General features: G+C 54.2%; 1 pseudogene; it reads left to right on the top strand.

Moving 5' to 3' along the window:
* Positions 1-5661: 5661 nt before the first annotated feature.
* On the top strand, positions 5662-6212 carry LOC101111165 (small ribosomal subunit protein eS10-like; annotated as a pseudogene).
* The last annotated feature ends 10315 nt before the right edge of the window (positions 6213-16527 follow it).

The raw sequence follows: 16527 nt of genomic DNA, 5'->3' as shown, positions 1-16527 counted from the left end.
TAAACACAGGCGTGGAGAGGTGGACTCTAGGGACCAGGGCTGCGAGCAAGGGACTGTGAGTTGGGAGAGCCTATAGTGGCCAAATTCTGAGTAGGGCTTTGAGAGTAAGCATGCCTGAGATGAGGCGGGAGGGGATCTCGCCTGAATGCAGCCCACCGCCGTGCTCAGTAGCTCGGTGGTGTCTCACTCTTTGGAACCCGCCCCTCTGTCCATGGGATTCTCCAGGCAAGGACACTGGAGTGGGTTGCCAGGCTGTCCTCCAGGGGATCTTCCCAACTCAGGGATCAAACCCAGGTGTCCCACATTGCGGGCGGACTCTTCGCCGTCTGAGCCGCCAGAACACAGCCTGGGCAGGGGTAGAGAAGCAGCAGCAGAGGCGGGAGCGAGGCACTTCCACACCAGGGCTCCTGGGACGTGTAATCGGCAACAGCCCTCCTCTGAAGACAAACAGAGTCCCTAGACCCAATTCAAAGAGATCGTCTTCTTAAGACCATCGAACAATCAACAAGAATTCCAAGGACTTCACTGGTGGCCCAGTGGTTAAGGCTCCACCTGCCAATGCCGGGGACATGGGTTTGCAGCTACGGAGAGTAGCCCCTGCTCTCCACAGCCGGAGAAAGCCCGTGCACAGCCAAGAAGGGCGTAATAAATCAGGCTTTAAAAGAAAGAAAGGGGACTTCCCTGGAGGCCCAGTGGCTAAGACTCCGTGCTCCCAATGCAGGGGGCCTGGGTTCGACCCCTGGTGAGGAGACAAAGACCCCACATGCCCAGTCGTGCAGCCAAAAATAAATTTTCTAAAAGAAAGAAAAAAGAATTCCACAGTAAGAGCCCAGCAGAAGGCAAAAATCCGGAGGGGAAAAGCCCAGTCCGGAGATCCCGCTTGCCCTGAGGGTAGCTGCCAATCCGGGAGAATCAGCATTGAGACCGAGCTCCTGTGATGGCCTCAAGGGAGGCAGAGAAAGAGGAAGAAAAAAAGGGAAACCTAGCTTTTGCCCAAGACGAGGAGCCTGATACCCCACATCTTTAAGCAGAGACATCCTCAGAATAAGGCGAACTGGAAGAAAAGCCAGCCTTGAGCCCAGTCGCCAGGATGACTCGTGAAGCTCAGGTCTTGGGTCGCAGTGGCCGTGGGCCGGCAGTCTCCGGGGGCTGGGGGGAGCTAGCGAAGCGCTCACCTGACCGAGATGCCGCCGTCCCGGGCCTCCTGCTATTTCCACAGAGAGTCTTCAATTATAATCTTAGCAATTTCGAAGTATTTCAAATTTTCAAATACAGTGAGTTGAACACAGTCAAGGGTAACTAGGTCCATAAGGAAATAAGACCGAAGCAGGAGCAACAGAAGGCAGATAGCCGCCGTGCAACGCGGCGGAGGCGCCGGCTAGCACCAAGGCGGAAAGTGCACCGCAACACAGAAATGCGTCGAGCCAGCATCCGGCACACCTTGGACCTGCGTGATGTTACATGTCAATAACATTTCACTAAATTCTTAACACTGTGACAGACACAGACCACAATGACTTCAGATATCGAAATTTTCAAAATTATCGCTTCAGAATCACAGGTTCAAAGATCCTCATGGACAAACTCATTCTAGAATTCATTTGGAAATTCAAGGGACCCAGACTAGAAAAGAAAAAAATTCTTGAAAAATAACAAATTTAGAAACTCACACTTCCTAACCTCAAAACTTACTCCAAGGCCACAGTAATCAAGACTGTGTAATAGTGGCATCAGGACAGACATTTAGACCCAAGGAACAGAGCTAAAGCCCAGAATTAGACCCTCACACTATGGCCAATTGGTTTTTGACAAGGGTGCCAAGAAAATGCAATGGGGAAATAGCTTTCTCGACACATAAAGGTGGGGCAACTGGATTTTCCCATGCAAAAGAATGGAATTGGACTTCTATTTGACCCCGTATTTCACATACACCATTCCCTCAAAAAGGTCCAAAGTTTTAAATCTAAGAGCTGGAATTATAAAACTCTTGGAAGTAAACAAGAGTAGGGAATTCCCTGGCGGTCCAGTGGTTGGGACTTTGACCTTCCAGTGCAGGGAGCACGGGTTTGATCCCTGGCTGGGGAAGTAAAGTCACACAAGCCACGGGATGTGGCCCCAAAAAAGAAGAAAACAAGTGTGAATCTGTGTAACCTTGGATATTCGACAGTGGTTTCTTAGAAATGATGACTCAGCACAAGCAAAGCGAAAGTAGAGAAACTGGACTTCATCAACATTTAAAACCGCTATACTTCAAAGGATACCATCAAAAAGGTGAAAAGACAACCCACAGGATGGAATAAAAAAAAAAAAAAACGTACCTGCGATTCAGACATCTGATAAGGGCCTACTGTTTAGAATATACGGAGAAGACAACGGCACCCCACTCATCAGTCCTCTCGCCTGGAAGGTCCCGTGGACGGAGGAGCCTGGTGGGCTGCAGTCCATGGGGTCTCGAAGAGTCAGACACGACCGAGTGACTTCACTTTCACTTTTCACTTTCGTGCACTGGAGAAGGAAATGGCAACCCACGTCAGTGTTCTTGCCTGGAGAATCCCAGGGACGGGGGAGCCTGGTGGGCTGCCGTCTGTGGGGTCGCACAGAGTCGGACACACCTGAAGCGACTTAGCAGCAGATTTAGAATATACAAAGAACTCTTCCCTACTGATGTTTGACAGAAAGCAACAAAGTTCTATAAAGCAATTATCCTTCTATTAAAAATAAATAAAATTTTAAAAAGATTTCTTACAGCACAAGAGTAAAGTCGACAAACAGCCCATTAAACAGCGAGCAGGGGCTTGAGTAGGTATTTCTCCAAAGATGCATGAATGGCCAAGAAGCGCATGACACTCAAGTCATTAGTCATTGGGAAAATGCAAATCAAGACCACAAGGAGACACCAGTGACACCACCTAAGGTGGTTACAATAGAAGAGACAGGCATTAACAAGGGTTGTAAGCCTTTGAAGAAACTGGAATCTTCATACACGGCTGGCAAGAATATGAACTGGTGCGATCACTTTGGAAAAGAGTTTGGCAATTCCACAGAAAGCTAAATGTGACCCAGCAGTGCCATTCCAACAGAGATACCCAAGAGAATAAAAAACATACGCTCACACAGAACTTCTACATGAATGCTTACAGCTGCATTATTCATAATCTCCAAAAAGTGGAAACAACCCAAATGGTGTAGTCATGCAATCGAATCTTAGTCACCCACGAAAAGGGACACAACACAGATACCACTGTGACTGAGCCTTGAAAACATTATGTTAAATGAAAGATGCAGAACTGTGCGTTCCCGTCTTTTATGAAACGTCGCAAATAGGGAGAGTCGTTGAGATGGAAAGCAGCTTACGCAGTGCTTAGTCGCTCAGCCGTGTCCGACTCTGTGCGACCCCATGGACTGTAGCCCGCCAGGCTCCTCTGTCCCTGAGTTCTCCAGGCGAGAACCACTGGAGTGGGTTGCCATGCCCTCCTCCAGGGGACCGTCCCAACCCAGGGATCGAACCCAGGTCTTCCGCATCCAAGCGGATTCTCCACTGTCTGAGCCACCAGAGAAGCGGTGCATAAATCCCAGCAATATTTTCCTTTGGCTCTGTTTCCCTAAAGCAAGGGAAATATCAGCAAAAATAAACAAATGGGACCTACATGCTAAGTTGCTTCAGTCATGTTCGACTCTTTATGACCCTATGAACCACAGCCCACCAGGCTCCTCTGTCCATGGGATTCTCCAGGCAAGAATACAGGAGTGGGTTGCCATGCCCTCCAGGGGATCTTCCCAACCCAGGGATGGAGCTTGAGTCTCTTGTGTCTAACCTGCACTGGCAGGTGGGTTCTTCACCACCAGTGCCACCTGGGAAACCCAAATGGGACCTAACTAAATCTATAAAAGATAGATAGGGAGAAAATGGAAACAGTGGAAGGCTTTATTTTCTTGGGCTCCAAAATCACTGCGGACAGCCAGGAAATTAGAAGACTCTTGGTCCTTGGAAGAAAAGCAATGACCAACCTAGACAGCATATTAAAAAGCAGAGACATTACTTTGCCAACAAAGGTGCGTCTAGTCAAAGGTATGATTTTTCCAATAGTCACATATGGATGTGAGAGTTAGACTAGAAAGAAAGCTGAGCGCCGAAGAATTGATGCTTTTGAACTGTGTGTTGGAGAAGACTTTTGAGAGTCCCTTGGACTGCAAGGAGATCTAACCAGTCCAACCTAAAGGAGATCAGTCCTGGGTGTTCATTGGAAGCACTGATGCTGAAGCTGAAGCTCCAGGAGTTTGGCCACCTGATGTGAAGAGCTGACTTTGGAAAAGACCCTCACTCTGGGAAAGACTGAGGGCAGGAAGAGAAGAGAGTGACAGAGGGTGAGATGGCTGGCTGGCATCACTGACTCAACGAACATGAGTCTGAGCAAAATCCGGGAGCTGGTGAAGGACAGAGAAGCCTGACGCGCTGCAGTCCATGAGGCCACAAGGAGTCAGACACAACTGAGAGACTGAACGTCAACACAACGTGAAAACTTCTGCAGAGCAGGGTCTTGTGAACATCAACAAAACGAAAACTTCACCTTACTGAATGGGAGAAAATATTTGAAAATGATATGACAGATAAGGATTAATATCCAAAATAGATAAACAGCTCATACAGCTCAACATCAAAAAAAGAGAGGCCTGATTTCAGTTCAGTTCAGTCGCTCAGTCGTGTCCGACTCTTTGCGACCCCATGAATCGCAGCACGCCAGGCCTCCCTGTCCATCACCATCTCCTGCAGTGCACTCAGACTCGCGGCCATCGAGTCCATGATGCCATCCAGCCGTCTCATCCTCTGTCGTCCCCTTCTCCTCCTGCCCCCAATCCCTCCCAGCAACAGAGTCTTTTCCAGTGAGCCAACTCTTCGCATGAGGTGGCAAAAGTACTGGAGTTTCAGTTTCAGCATCATTCCTTCCAAAGAAATCCCAGGGCTGATCTCCTTGAGGATGGACTGGTCCTTGCAGTCCAAGGGACTCTCAAGAGTCTTCTCCAACACCACAGTTCAAAAGCATCCATTCTTTGGCTCTCAGCCTTCTTCACAGTCCAGCTCTCACATCCATACATGACCACAGGAAAACCATAGCCTTGACTAGACGGACCTTAGTCAGCAAAGTAATGTTTCTGCTTTTGAATATGCTGTCTAGGTTGGTCATAACTTTTCTTCCAAGGAGTAAGCATCTTTTAATTTCATGGCTGCAATCACCATCTGCTGTGATTTTGGAGCCCCAAAAAATAAAGTCTGACACTGTTTCCACTGTTTCCCCATCTATTTCCCATGAAGTGATGGGACCGATTTAGCCTGATTTAGACAGAACTAAATAGATGTTCTTCCAAAGAGGAAGTGCAGATGGCCAACTGCACGTGAAGAGATGCTCATCACTGGGGAAATGAGCATCGAAACCACAGTGAGACATCACCTCAGTCCTTTCAGGATGGTGATCCTCAAACAGAGCACAGGAACCAGTGCTGGCAGGAGTGTGGAAAAAGGGAGCCTCACAGGCGCTTGGTCAGAACGTGAACTGGTCAGCCAATGTGGAGAATGGCAGGGAGGCTCTCAAAATGCTAAAAATAGAATTCTCAGATGATCCAGCAATTCGACTGCTAGGCAGACATCCAGCGCCAGCCCAGGACACAGCGACCGTTGCGATGCTGATGCCCAAGAAGAACCGGATTGCCACTTATGAACTCCTTTTTAAGGAGGGGGTGATGGTGACCAAGAAGGATGTCCACATGCCCAAGCACCCGGAGCTGGCCGACAAGAATGTGCCCCATCTCCACGCCATGGAAGCCGGGCAGTCTCCCAGGGCACGAGGCTACGTGAAGGAACAGTCTGCCTGGAGACATTTCTGCTGGTACCTCACCAGCGAGGGCGTCCAGCATCTCCGCGGTTACCTCCACCTGCCCCCTGAGATCGTGCCCGTCACCCTGCGCCGCAGCCGTCCTGAGACTGGCCGGCCACGGCCCAGAGGTCTGGGGCAGAACGACCTGCAAGACTCACACGAGGGGAAGCCGACAGAGACACCTACAGACGAAGCGCTGTGCCCCCTGGTGCCGACAAGAAAGCCGAGGCCGGAGCTGGGTCAGCAACTGAATTCCAGTTTAGAGGCGGATTTGGTCGTGGACGTGGTCAGCCACCTCAGTAAAGTTGAAAGGGGTTGTTTTATGTTGAATAAACCTGTAAACAGAAAAAAAAAAAAAGAAAGAAAAAAATTAAACCACTGATTTGTGAAGATATGTGCATCCCAGTGTCCGTTACAGCGTTCTTCACAATGCCGTTGCCGAGATTTGGAAGCAACCTAAATGCCCATCAACAGACGAGTGTGTTCGGGAAGATGTGATGTACAGGTGTGCAGTGGGACACTGCTCAGCCGTAAAACAGAAGGGGATTTGCAACGACTGGAGGGACTTGGAGGTTTGTTGGGGTTGGTTTAGTCACTAAGTCATGTCCGACTCTTGTGACCCCATGGACCGCAGCCTGCGAGGCTCCTCTGTCCGTAGGATTTTTCAGGCAAGAATACCAGAGTGGGTTGCCATCTCCTTCTCCAGGGGGTCTTCCTGACTCAGGGATGGAACCCTGGTCTCCTGCGGGGGCGGGTGGTCTCTCCAACACTCAGCCACCAGGGAAGCCCCTTGGAGGATATTATGCTAAATGAAATAAGTCAGACAGAGAGGGACAAATACTGTATGGTGCCACCTATGTATGGAGTCTGGAACATACAACAGGGACTTCCCTGGCAGTCCAGGGGTTAAGACTTCATGCTCCCAATGGCTGGCAGGGGCTTGACCCCTGGTTGGAGAGCTAAGATTCCATATACTGCGCGGCTCAGCCTAAAAAAAAAAAAAAAAGCCTAGTGAATATAACAGAAAAGAAAGCCTCATAGATGCAGAGAAAAAGCTAGCGGTTACCAGTTGGGGGGTGCAATTTAGGAACAGGGGAGTAAATGATACCAACTATTACATGTAAAATAAACTATAAAGATACGTCGTATAACACAGGGAATGTAACCAATATTTTATAGTAACTATAAATGGAGTTTAAAAATTGTGAATCATTATATTATGTACCCATATTACATAATGTCATATATCAACTATACTTTAATTAAAAATTTAAACAATAAAAAAGAAGATGGATTAGCGGTTGCCAGGGGTACAGGATGAGCAAGGCTGACAGGCACGAAGCCTCATTTGGGGGCGATGAGCGTGTCCTGGAATTACCGCGTCGATGGCTGCACAGCCTGGTGAAAATGCTAAAAACGACAAATCGTATATTTTTAAACGGTGAACTTTATAGTACGCAAATTATATCTCAGATTTTTAAAAGATCCTCAGAGACAAGGTTAGCTAATAACGGCTAACATCTGTGCAGCACTAACCACCGTATCAGACCTGTTCTAAGTACTTTACGTACATTAATTCACGGGTGCCTCTCAGCTTTCCTGTAGGTAGGTACTGTTACTCCTCCGTTTTACCGATAACAACTGAGATGGAGAAAGGTCTGTTGCTTAAGGTCGTCCAAGTCACTGGGTTCAGACGGGGAACCTGGGGCCCAGAGAGGGTGATGGCACACCCCAGGTCACACAGCAAGCCGATGCAGAGTCAGGACGAGAACCCGGGGCCCGCTGCCTGCTTTCCTTCAGGAGGCCTTCAGAATCGTGTCTTATTGGGTTGGGCGATGCTATTAGGAGTCTATGTGCCCCTGGAAGCCCCAGGAGAGGTTTTGCAAAGATTTAAAAAAAGCTCCCGAGGCTGCAACACTTACCACAAGCCTGGCCTTACACTCAACACTATGCCTCACCCCAGTGAAACCTCTAAATCCCTGTTTATCGTCTGTCTTTTCATTGTTGCAAAACTGGGGGCTCAGAAAGATGGTGAGACTTTCCCAAGATCACACAGCTAGTCAGTGATGAAGCACAATATGAACGCAGCCCTGTGGGATTAGCAGCCACGACCTAACCAGCCCACAAGAAAAGAACGCGAGAGCGAAGGAATGAGCTTCCCAGGGGGCGCAGCGGCAGAGAGGCGGCCTGCCATGCAGAGACCCAAGAGACGTGGGCGTGGCCCCCGGACCCAAGAGACGTGGGCGTGGCCCCCGGACCCAAGAGACGTGGGCGTGGCCCCGGACCCAAGAGACGTGGGCGTGGCCCCGGACCCAAGAGACGTGGGCGTGGCCCCCGGACCCAAGAGACGTGGGCGTGGTCCCCGGGTCGGGAAGGTGCCCTGGAGGCGGGCATGGCGGCCCACGCCAGCATTCCTGCCTGGGAAATCCCATGGACACAGGAGCCTGGCGGGCCGCAGTCCATGGGGCCGCAAAGTTTTGGACACAGCCGCGCACAGCGCCACTGGCAGAGCGCAGGTCCAGGGTGTCGCTCGATCGGCACCGCAGATGCTGGCGGCGGGTCGGGACCGGGAAAGCGGCGTGGGGGAAACAGGCGGGACAGCACGGCTGCTGGAGATCAGGAGGCACCAGAGCCAGGCAGACAGGGCCCAGGAGTACGGAGAAGGGCCGGGCGGCGGGCTCGGGCCTGGAGGGCTTCCTGCCAGAATCCGGGCGGCAAGCCTCCCAAGTTCCTCTCCCCACCCTGCCCGCACACCGGGCGCCCCAGTCTGCTGCAGGGGGCTTCCTCCTCCCCTGCCATGGCGGCCCCTCGTGGTTGCAGCTCTTCCTTAGAGACTGCCAGCTGGGCGGGAAGGCCCCCGTGGGGAGCTTGTGCACAATGTCCCGACTCAGCCTGCGCTCTGCCCCTGCCCTGCCAGGCAGACAGGGGGACCCCTCCTCTCCGGGCCCAGGAGCGCCTGGCAGAGTTGACAGGGACCCAGGGCAGTGCACGTGCCCCCAGTGTGGTGACTGCGGTGGGCGAGCCCCACGGGTGGAGCCCCCCACTCTGGCTCCCCAAGCCTCCCCACCGTCAGGAGCTGCCCAGAGGAGCCGTTTCTCTCTGCTGACTGGGAGACAAAGGCACCCTGACTGCCTCCTTGTCAAAACGTCCGCTCCACTGACAGCAGCTTCCCAAACGTGGGGGGCAAGCGGACGGCGGGGGGAGGCTCTCTCAGGGAGAGACAGGCAAGCGTCCTGGTGAGCAGGTCACCCCGCCACTGAGGCTGCAGAGAGGCCGCAGCGCGGCACGGCTCGGGCCGGCCTCAGAAGCCAGCCTGCCGGGTTCCCACCCCGGCTCAGGCACTAGCTAGCTGCGTTCCTTTGGCCAAGCCACTGGGTATCCCTGAGCCTCAGTTTCCTCGTCTGAATCGGGCACTGCAGTGTTGCCTACCTCATAGGACTGAGCTACGCAAAGCTCTCAAAACAGCCCCAGTTGTTCTAGTTGAGTTCTGAATCTTATCACCCGGTGTTCAGAGCCTGGGTCCCGCTGGGAGCCAAAGTTCCCAGCCTTCATGGAGCTCACAGCCGAGTAGAGGGTAAACAAACTATAAATAAGGGCTTGAATAAATAAACAAGATCTCCACGATTTGGGGTAAATGCTGGAAGGGAAATACTCAAGAGGTTTACAGTGGACAGCGTGGGAGGGTGTGGGGACGTCAGCCACTCGAAGAAGAGAATGAGTGAGCTGGTTCTAGAAGGATAAGAAAGCAAGCAGCTATGTGACGATCTGGGGAGAGGGAATTCCGAGTACGGCAAGTGCAAGGCAGCTCAAAGGCCCTGAGGCGCGAACTAAGATGGCACAGCTGAGAACAGAAAGGGGCGGATACGCTGGGATAGGTCAGTCGCTCAGGCAGGCCTGGCTCTTTGCGACCCCATGGACTGCAGCACGCCAGGCCTCCCTGTCCACCACCAGCTCCCGGAATTGCTCAAACTGATGCCCATTGAGTTGGTGATGTCATCCAACCATCTCATCCTCTGTTGCCCCCTTCTCCTAACGCCTTCAATCTTTTCCAGCATCAAGGTCTTTTCAAATGGGTCAGTTCTTCACATCAGGTGGCCAAACTCAGCTTGAGTATCAGTCCTTCCCATGAATATTCAGGACTGATTTCCTTTAAAATGGACTGGTTGGATCTCCTTGCAGTCCAAGGGACTCTCAAGAGTCTTCTCCAACACCACAGTTCAAAAGCATCAATTCTTCGGCGCTCAGCTTTCTTTATAGTCCAACTCTCACATCCATACATGACCACTGGAAAAACCATAGCTTTGACTAGATGGATCTTTGTTGGCAAAGTAATGTCTCTGCTTTTTAATATGCTATCTAGGTTGATCATAGCTTTTCTTCCAAGGAGCAAGCATCTTTTAATTTCATGGCTGCAATCACCATCTGCAGTGATTTTGGAGCCCCCCAAAATAAAGTCTGACACTGTTTCCACTGTTTCCCCATCTATTTGCCATGAAGTGATGGGACCAGATGCCATGATCTTAGTTTTCTGAATGGTGAGTTTTAAGCCAACTTTTTCACTCTCCTCTTTCACTTTCATCAAGAGGCTTTTTAGTTCCTCTTCACTTTCTGCCATAAGGGTGGTGTCATCTGCATATCTGAGGTGATTGATATTTCTCCCGGCAATCTTGATTCCAGCTTGTGTTTCTTCCAGTCCAGCGTTTCTCATGATGTACTCTGCATATAAGTCAAATAAGCAGGGTGACAATATACAGCCTTGACGTACTCCTTTTCCTATTTGGAACCAGTCTGTTATTCCATGTCCAGTTCTAACTGTTGCTTCCTGGCCTGCATACAGATTTCTCAAGAGGCAGGTCAGGTGGTCTGGTATTCCCATCTCTTTCAGAATTTTCCACAGTTTATTGTGATCCACACAATCAAACGCTTTGGTATAGTCAATAAAGCAGAAATAGATGTTTTTCTGGAACTCTCTTGCTTTTCCCATGATCCAGCGGATGTTGGCAATTTGATCTCTGGTTCCTCTGCCTTTTCTAAAATCAGCTTGAACATCTGGAAGTTCATGGTTCACGTACTGTTGAAGCCTGGCTTGGAGAATTTTGAGCATTGCTTTGCTAGCATGTGAGATGAGTGCAGCTGTGCAGTAGTTTGAGCATTCCTTGGCATTGCCTTTCCTTGGGATTGGAATGAAAACTGACCTTTTCCAGTCCTGTGGCCACTGCTGAGTTTTCCAAATTTGCTGGCATATTGAGTGCACCACTTTCACAGCATCATCTTTTAGGATTGGAAATAGCTCAACTGGAATTCCATCACCTCCACTGGCTTTGTTTGGGTTGATGCTTTCTAAGGCCCACTTGACTTCATATTCCAGGATGTCTGGCTCTAGGTGAGTGATCACACCATCATGATTATCTGGGTCGTGAAGATCTTTTTTGTACAGTTCTGTGTATTCTTGCCACCTGTTCTTAATATCTTCTGCTTCTGTTAGGTCCAGACCATTTATGTCCTTTATCGAGCCCATCTTTACATGAAATGTTTCCTTGGCATCTCTAATTTTCTTGAAGAGATCTCTAGTCTTTCCCATTCTGTTGTTTTCCTCTCTTTCTTTGCACTGATCACTGAGGAAGGCTTTCTTATCTCTCCTTGCTATTCTTTGGAATTCTGCATTCAGATGGGTATATCTTTCCTTTTCTCCTTTGCCTTTCCCTTCTCTTCTTTTCACAGCTATTTGTAAGGCCTCCTCAGACAATCATTTTGCCCTTTTGCATTTCTTTTCCATGGGGATGGTCTTGATCCCTGTCTCCTGTCACGAACCTCATTCCATAGCTCATCAGGCACTCTGCCTATCAGATCTAGGCCCTTAAATCTACTTCTCACTTCCGCTGCATAATCGTAAGGGATTTGATTCAGCTCCTCCCTGAATGGCCGAGTGGTTTTCCCCACTTTCTTCAGTTTGAGTCTGAATTTGGCAGTAAGGAGTTCATGATCTGAGCCACAGTCAGCTCCCAGTCTTGTTTTTGCTGATTGTATAGAGCTTCTCCATCTTTGCCTACAAAGAATATAATCAGTCTGATTGTGGTATTGACCATCTGGTGATGGCTGTGTGTAGAGTCTTCTCTTGTGTTGTTGGAAGAGAGTGTTGCTATGACCAGCGCGTTGTCTTGGCAAAACTGTTAGTCTTTGCCCTGCTTCATTCTGCAATCCAAGGCCGAATTTGTGTTACTCTAGGTATCTCTTGACTTCCTACTTTTGCATTCCAGTCCCCTATGATGAAAAGGACATCTTTTGGGGGTGTTAGTTCTAGAAGGTCTTGCAGGTCTTCACAGCCATTCAGCTTTCTCTCACTTACATGAGGTGTCCTGTAGGATGGTTAGCATCGCTGGCCTTTACCACTAGACACCAGCAACACACACACACACCCCGGCTGTACGACCAAGCATGTCTCAGACGCCGTCAGATGCCCCATAGGGGAAAGTCATCATGCCTGAGAGCCGCGGGGTCAGAGCGAGCGCAGTGAGCAGTCAGCCGGGCCGCCGGGCCCGCGGCGCCCAGTAAGCCGCACTGAGAGCTGGGTGACGAGAGGCCAGAGCAGGACGGAGCTGCGGCTGCTGAGAAGCGGCTGCCTGGGCCCTGCCTTGCCCTGCAAGGCTCTGGGATGGACCCAGCTCTGCACCCGCCTCCGAGCAGCCTGTGCCGCTCCTGCTGCTGAGCGGCCCCTCCTGCCCTCCCTCCTCCCCTGCTCGTCCCCGCGCCCTTGGGGTCACCCTGGGGCCACCCCCTGACCGCCCGGCCTCCGGTCTCGCCCTTTAGGTGGACCACACCGGGCAACATGCAGGCAAGGAGTGATCTTAGACCCCCGACTGAAAGCAGACGTAAGGGGTCCTCGCTGGGCCCCTACTCAGGGGCGCACGGGCAGAAGCTGCCTGGACGGCCTCCTTCCCTCTGGGATGCCCCCCTCCCACCTCCAGCCTCAGCTCCCTCTTTGTCAGATTCGCCCTCTCCCTGGGCATGGTTCGTCTCCCCCGCACCATCCCGACCCCTCCAGGGTCCCGTCCGTCCTGTCTGTCTGTCCGCCTCCCGCCCACCCCCCACCCCAGCCCTCTGGCTCCGTCCATCCTTTCTCTCCCTTCCTGCCTTGGTCTCCTCCCCACCCCGAGCACCCTCCACCCTCCATCTCCCCGCAGACGTCTGTCTCTCCTCCCCAGAGGCTCCAGTGGTTTGGACAGGCTCAGCTCCCTTCTGCCCAGATGACCTCACTTCCCCACCACACACGTGCACACACACTCACTGTCACACACAGACACAAACCCCCCCCCACACACACACACATGCACTCACCCTGGCCCCTGGCTGGGCTTCACCCCTAATCTGAGGGCCCAGCCCCAGCGCTGGGTGACCTGGTCTGGCTGGAGGCATCGCTCCGGCCCTGCCTGGTAGCTGCCCAGAGGCTCCCCGACCCCCGCCCAGCACCCTCCCGCTGCGGCTGCCAGGGAGCAGGCTCTGGGTAGGCCCGGCCCAGGATGGACGCCGCCTTCTGCAGAAGGGCCAACCACCGCCTGGGAGCTGGGGCCCGGAGTGCAGCCAGCTGAGCCTCCAGCACCCCAGCTGGCCTTGGACGCGTGCCTCAGTTTCTCCCTCTGTACAAAGGACCTTGGTGTCTGCCTAACACCACCGCCAGGAGGAGGAAACGTGCTCCTTCAGCCCCGTGCCTGGCACACAGCAGGCACTCGCAGGGACAGGCGCAGGGATTCTGGGGGCAGCCTCCCTCCCGCGGGCCCCCACCCCAGTCTAAGCCCTGGGCACCTCTGTCGGCAGACCCCCGCTGGTGGCCTGTCTCCAGGAGAACTTCCCGGCAGACTTGGGGGGTCGGAGAGAAGGGGGAGCAGGCCTGCTGCCTTCTAATTTAGATTCCTGGGTTTATGGCAGGAAGCGCAGGGAGGCTGACGCTGTAATTAAGGCGATTCCTGAGGCTGCGGTGGAAGGCAGGGAGCAGAGCCCACATTGGGATGCCCCCACCTCTGTCTCCCCTCCTGCCAGAAGTCCCAACCTCATGCCGTCAGCAGGATCCGAGGCCTTAATCCCCTGCTGCTGGGCTCCGCTTTGCACCCCGGGAAACCAGAGACGAGTAGCCACACCCCAAGAGTCACACAGCACTCAGGGATGACCGCGTGCCCTTGGGGCCCCCTCTGCCGGCCGCGGTCCAGCCCCAGGGCGCAGGGAGCGTCCAGACAAGCAGCTCTCGTGTTCTGCCCACCCTGGTCCCCAGGCCTCATCCTCCCGAGCCCTGTTCCCCACACATTCCTGGGGTGTCTGGGCAGAATCTGCCCAGGGCTATGGCAAGAGGGCAGCCCCGCCAGGGGGGTCAAGACCAGGGCAGCAGCCTGGATCTGAAGGCCCCTCCCCGCCGCCCCATCAGGCCTGCCCTTGCTGAGTCCTCGGGCCGTCCTGGGCGCTGCGGTGGGCAGGGAGGGCACCCGGGGCTCGGCATCTCTGACCGCCCCTCCCACCGCGGGACCAGGACTGGAGTGCACACTCTCACTGCTCCCCACTGGCAGCCTCGGGAGGCTCCTCGCCGCGCCTCAGTGTCCCCATCTGGACGGAGGGGAGTCAGCCCTCCTCCTGCCCTTGGCTGGGCTCAGACTGAGCTCCCGTCAGAGCTCACGTGGCCTCACCGGCCCATCCTCCCTGCGGGTCCAGCCCGACCAGGCTCCGAGGCCTCGGAACCTCTCGCCCATTCTGGGCCTCTGCGTCCACCTTGGTAGACATGAGAGGCTTGAACAGTCAGGAGCTCAGACCTTGGGGCCTCACATGCCCACACCGATTCAGAGAAAGGGGGCAAGCGTGGGTGGGGCTGTGACTTCCTGCTTTGCCAAGTTAGGGTATTTTTAAAAACATCATCAAGTACAAAGTCACAGGAACAACAGGGTGAGGCGGCGCTCACCCTCGGGGGCTCGTCCTCCTGCTCAGGCTGCTGCAGGCGTCCACGGCCCAGGCTGGGCCGGCCATGGGTTCTGAATGGGGCTCAGGCCCGCGAGCCCAGGGCTGGGCTGTTCCGGGGGACCGTGTGTGTGTGTGCGTGTGTGTGTGCATGTGTGTGCGTGTGTGTGTGTGTGAGAGAGAGAGAAAGAGAGATGGCAGGCAGGGGAGGCTGCTCAGGGGCAGGGAAGCCACGTCCACAGCACAGAGGGTCCTCGCTGCCCCAGAGGCTCAGGGCGGAGCCCATGCCCAGCCTGGGCCCCGCGGAGCGAGCACTGGGTCTGGGTAACAGATACGGATGGGGCGGGGGCGGGAGAGGTGCCAGGCATTCCTCAGGCTGGGGAGAAAGAGGACTTTGTTGTCCGAAACCAAGCTACCCCTGGCCTCCTTGCACACCCGGGCACTCTGCCAAGGATGGAGAGACCCACTAGGAGGCACCGGGGCGGAGCGCAGACCTCTCCTGGAGGGGCTGTCCCTCCCCCACCTAGGTGTCCCCAGACAGGTCCTTCAAAGGATGCAGATGCCAGCTGGGGAGGATTGAAACCCCAGGAGGGATGGCGGTGGGGCTGGGGCAGGACCGGAGCAGTCCCTGCCCCTCCCCACCGGGAGCAGCGTCCTGGGCGCCCACACTGCCTTGTCCAGGCGTCAGGCCCGCCCTGTGAGGGACACTGAGTCCCAGCTCACGACTGCTGTTCAGTCGCCCAGGCGTGTCCGACTCTCTGCGACCCCATGGACTGCAGCACGCCAGGCTTCCCTGTCCTTCAGCATCTCCCGGCGTTTACTCAAATTCGTGTCCATCTAGTCAGTGATGCCATCCAGCCATCTCATCCTCTGTCGTCCCCTTCTCCTTCTGCCCTCAGTCTTCCCCAGCATCAGGGCGTTTTCCAGCGAATCAGGTCTTTGCATCAGGTGCCAAATACTGGAGCTTCAGCTTCAGCAGGAGCCCTTCCAGTAAATATTCCACTTCATGGCTGTGTAAAGGGAGGCTCAGTGAGGGGGGAGCCCGCACGTCAGTGGCAGAGGAGGAACTGCAAACCCAGAGCTTGAGCCTCAGGAGGCCTGCCCCCCTCCCCGAGGGACCCCTGAGTCCCTGTCGGAAGCGGCCAGGCCTGCAGTTGGCACTGGGCACCACAGCCCAGGGTTTCAGGGACCAGATGAGCAGTCCACGGCCCAGGCCAGGGTGCGCTCAGTAGGCGCTCAGAGCTGCTCACTGACGCTGCTGGGTGGCCGGTCCTGCCCTGTCTCGGCCGGTCCCCACCTGCGGCCGAGGCCAGCTTCCCAGGTCAGTGCTCCCGGCGCTTTCCCCTCTGACTCCAGCCACCCCTGCCCCCTCTCCCCGCCCTGGCCTCTCCCCCTGTCTCGAGGCTGCCTGTCCCATAGGGCGTTCAGGAGCTTCTGTCTCTGGCTTCTCATCACAGGTGGTGGCCTTGGGTCTGGGGCAGGAAGTGTGGGACCTTGGCTCTCTTTATCTCTGCTGTCCCACTTGCTGGGAGTCCAGTGAGCACGGTTGGGCCCGGGGGTGGGGGGGGGGGGGGCAGCGGGGCCTCGCGCCTGACCCGGGGCCCGCGGGGGGGAGGCGGCCTCTGGAATGCACAGCCCCTCTCCGCCCCGCCCTCCGCGCCGGGACTCGCTTCAGTCGGGGTAGAACACAAAGCGCCTGCCTTTGTCCGGAGCCTGTGCTTAA

Source organism: Ovis aries, chromosome 2, assembly GCF_016772045.2.
Source record: "Ovis aries strain OAR_USU_Benz2616 breed Rambouillet chromosome 2, ARS-UI_Ramb_v3.0, whole genome shotgun sequence".
In the NCBI taxonomy this organism is placed as follows: Eukaryota; Metazoa; Chordata; class Mammalia; order Artiodactyla; family Bovidae; genus Ovis; species Ovis aries.
This window is presented reverse-complemented; position numbering and strand designations above follow the sequence as displayed.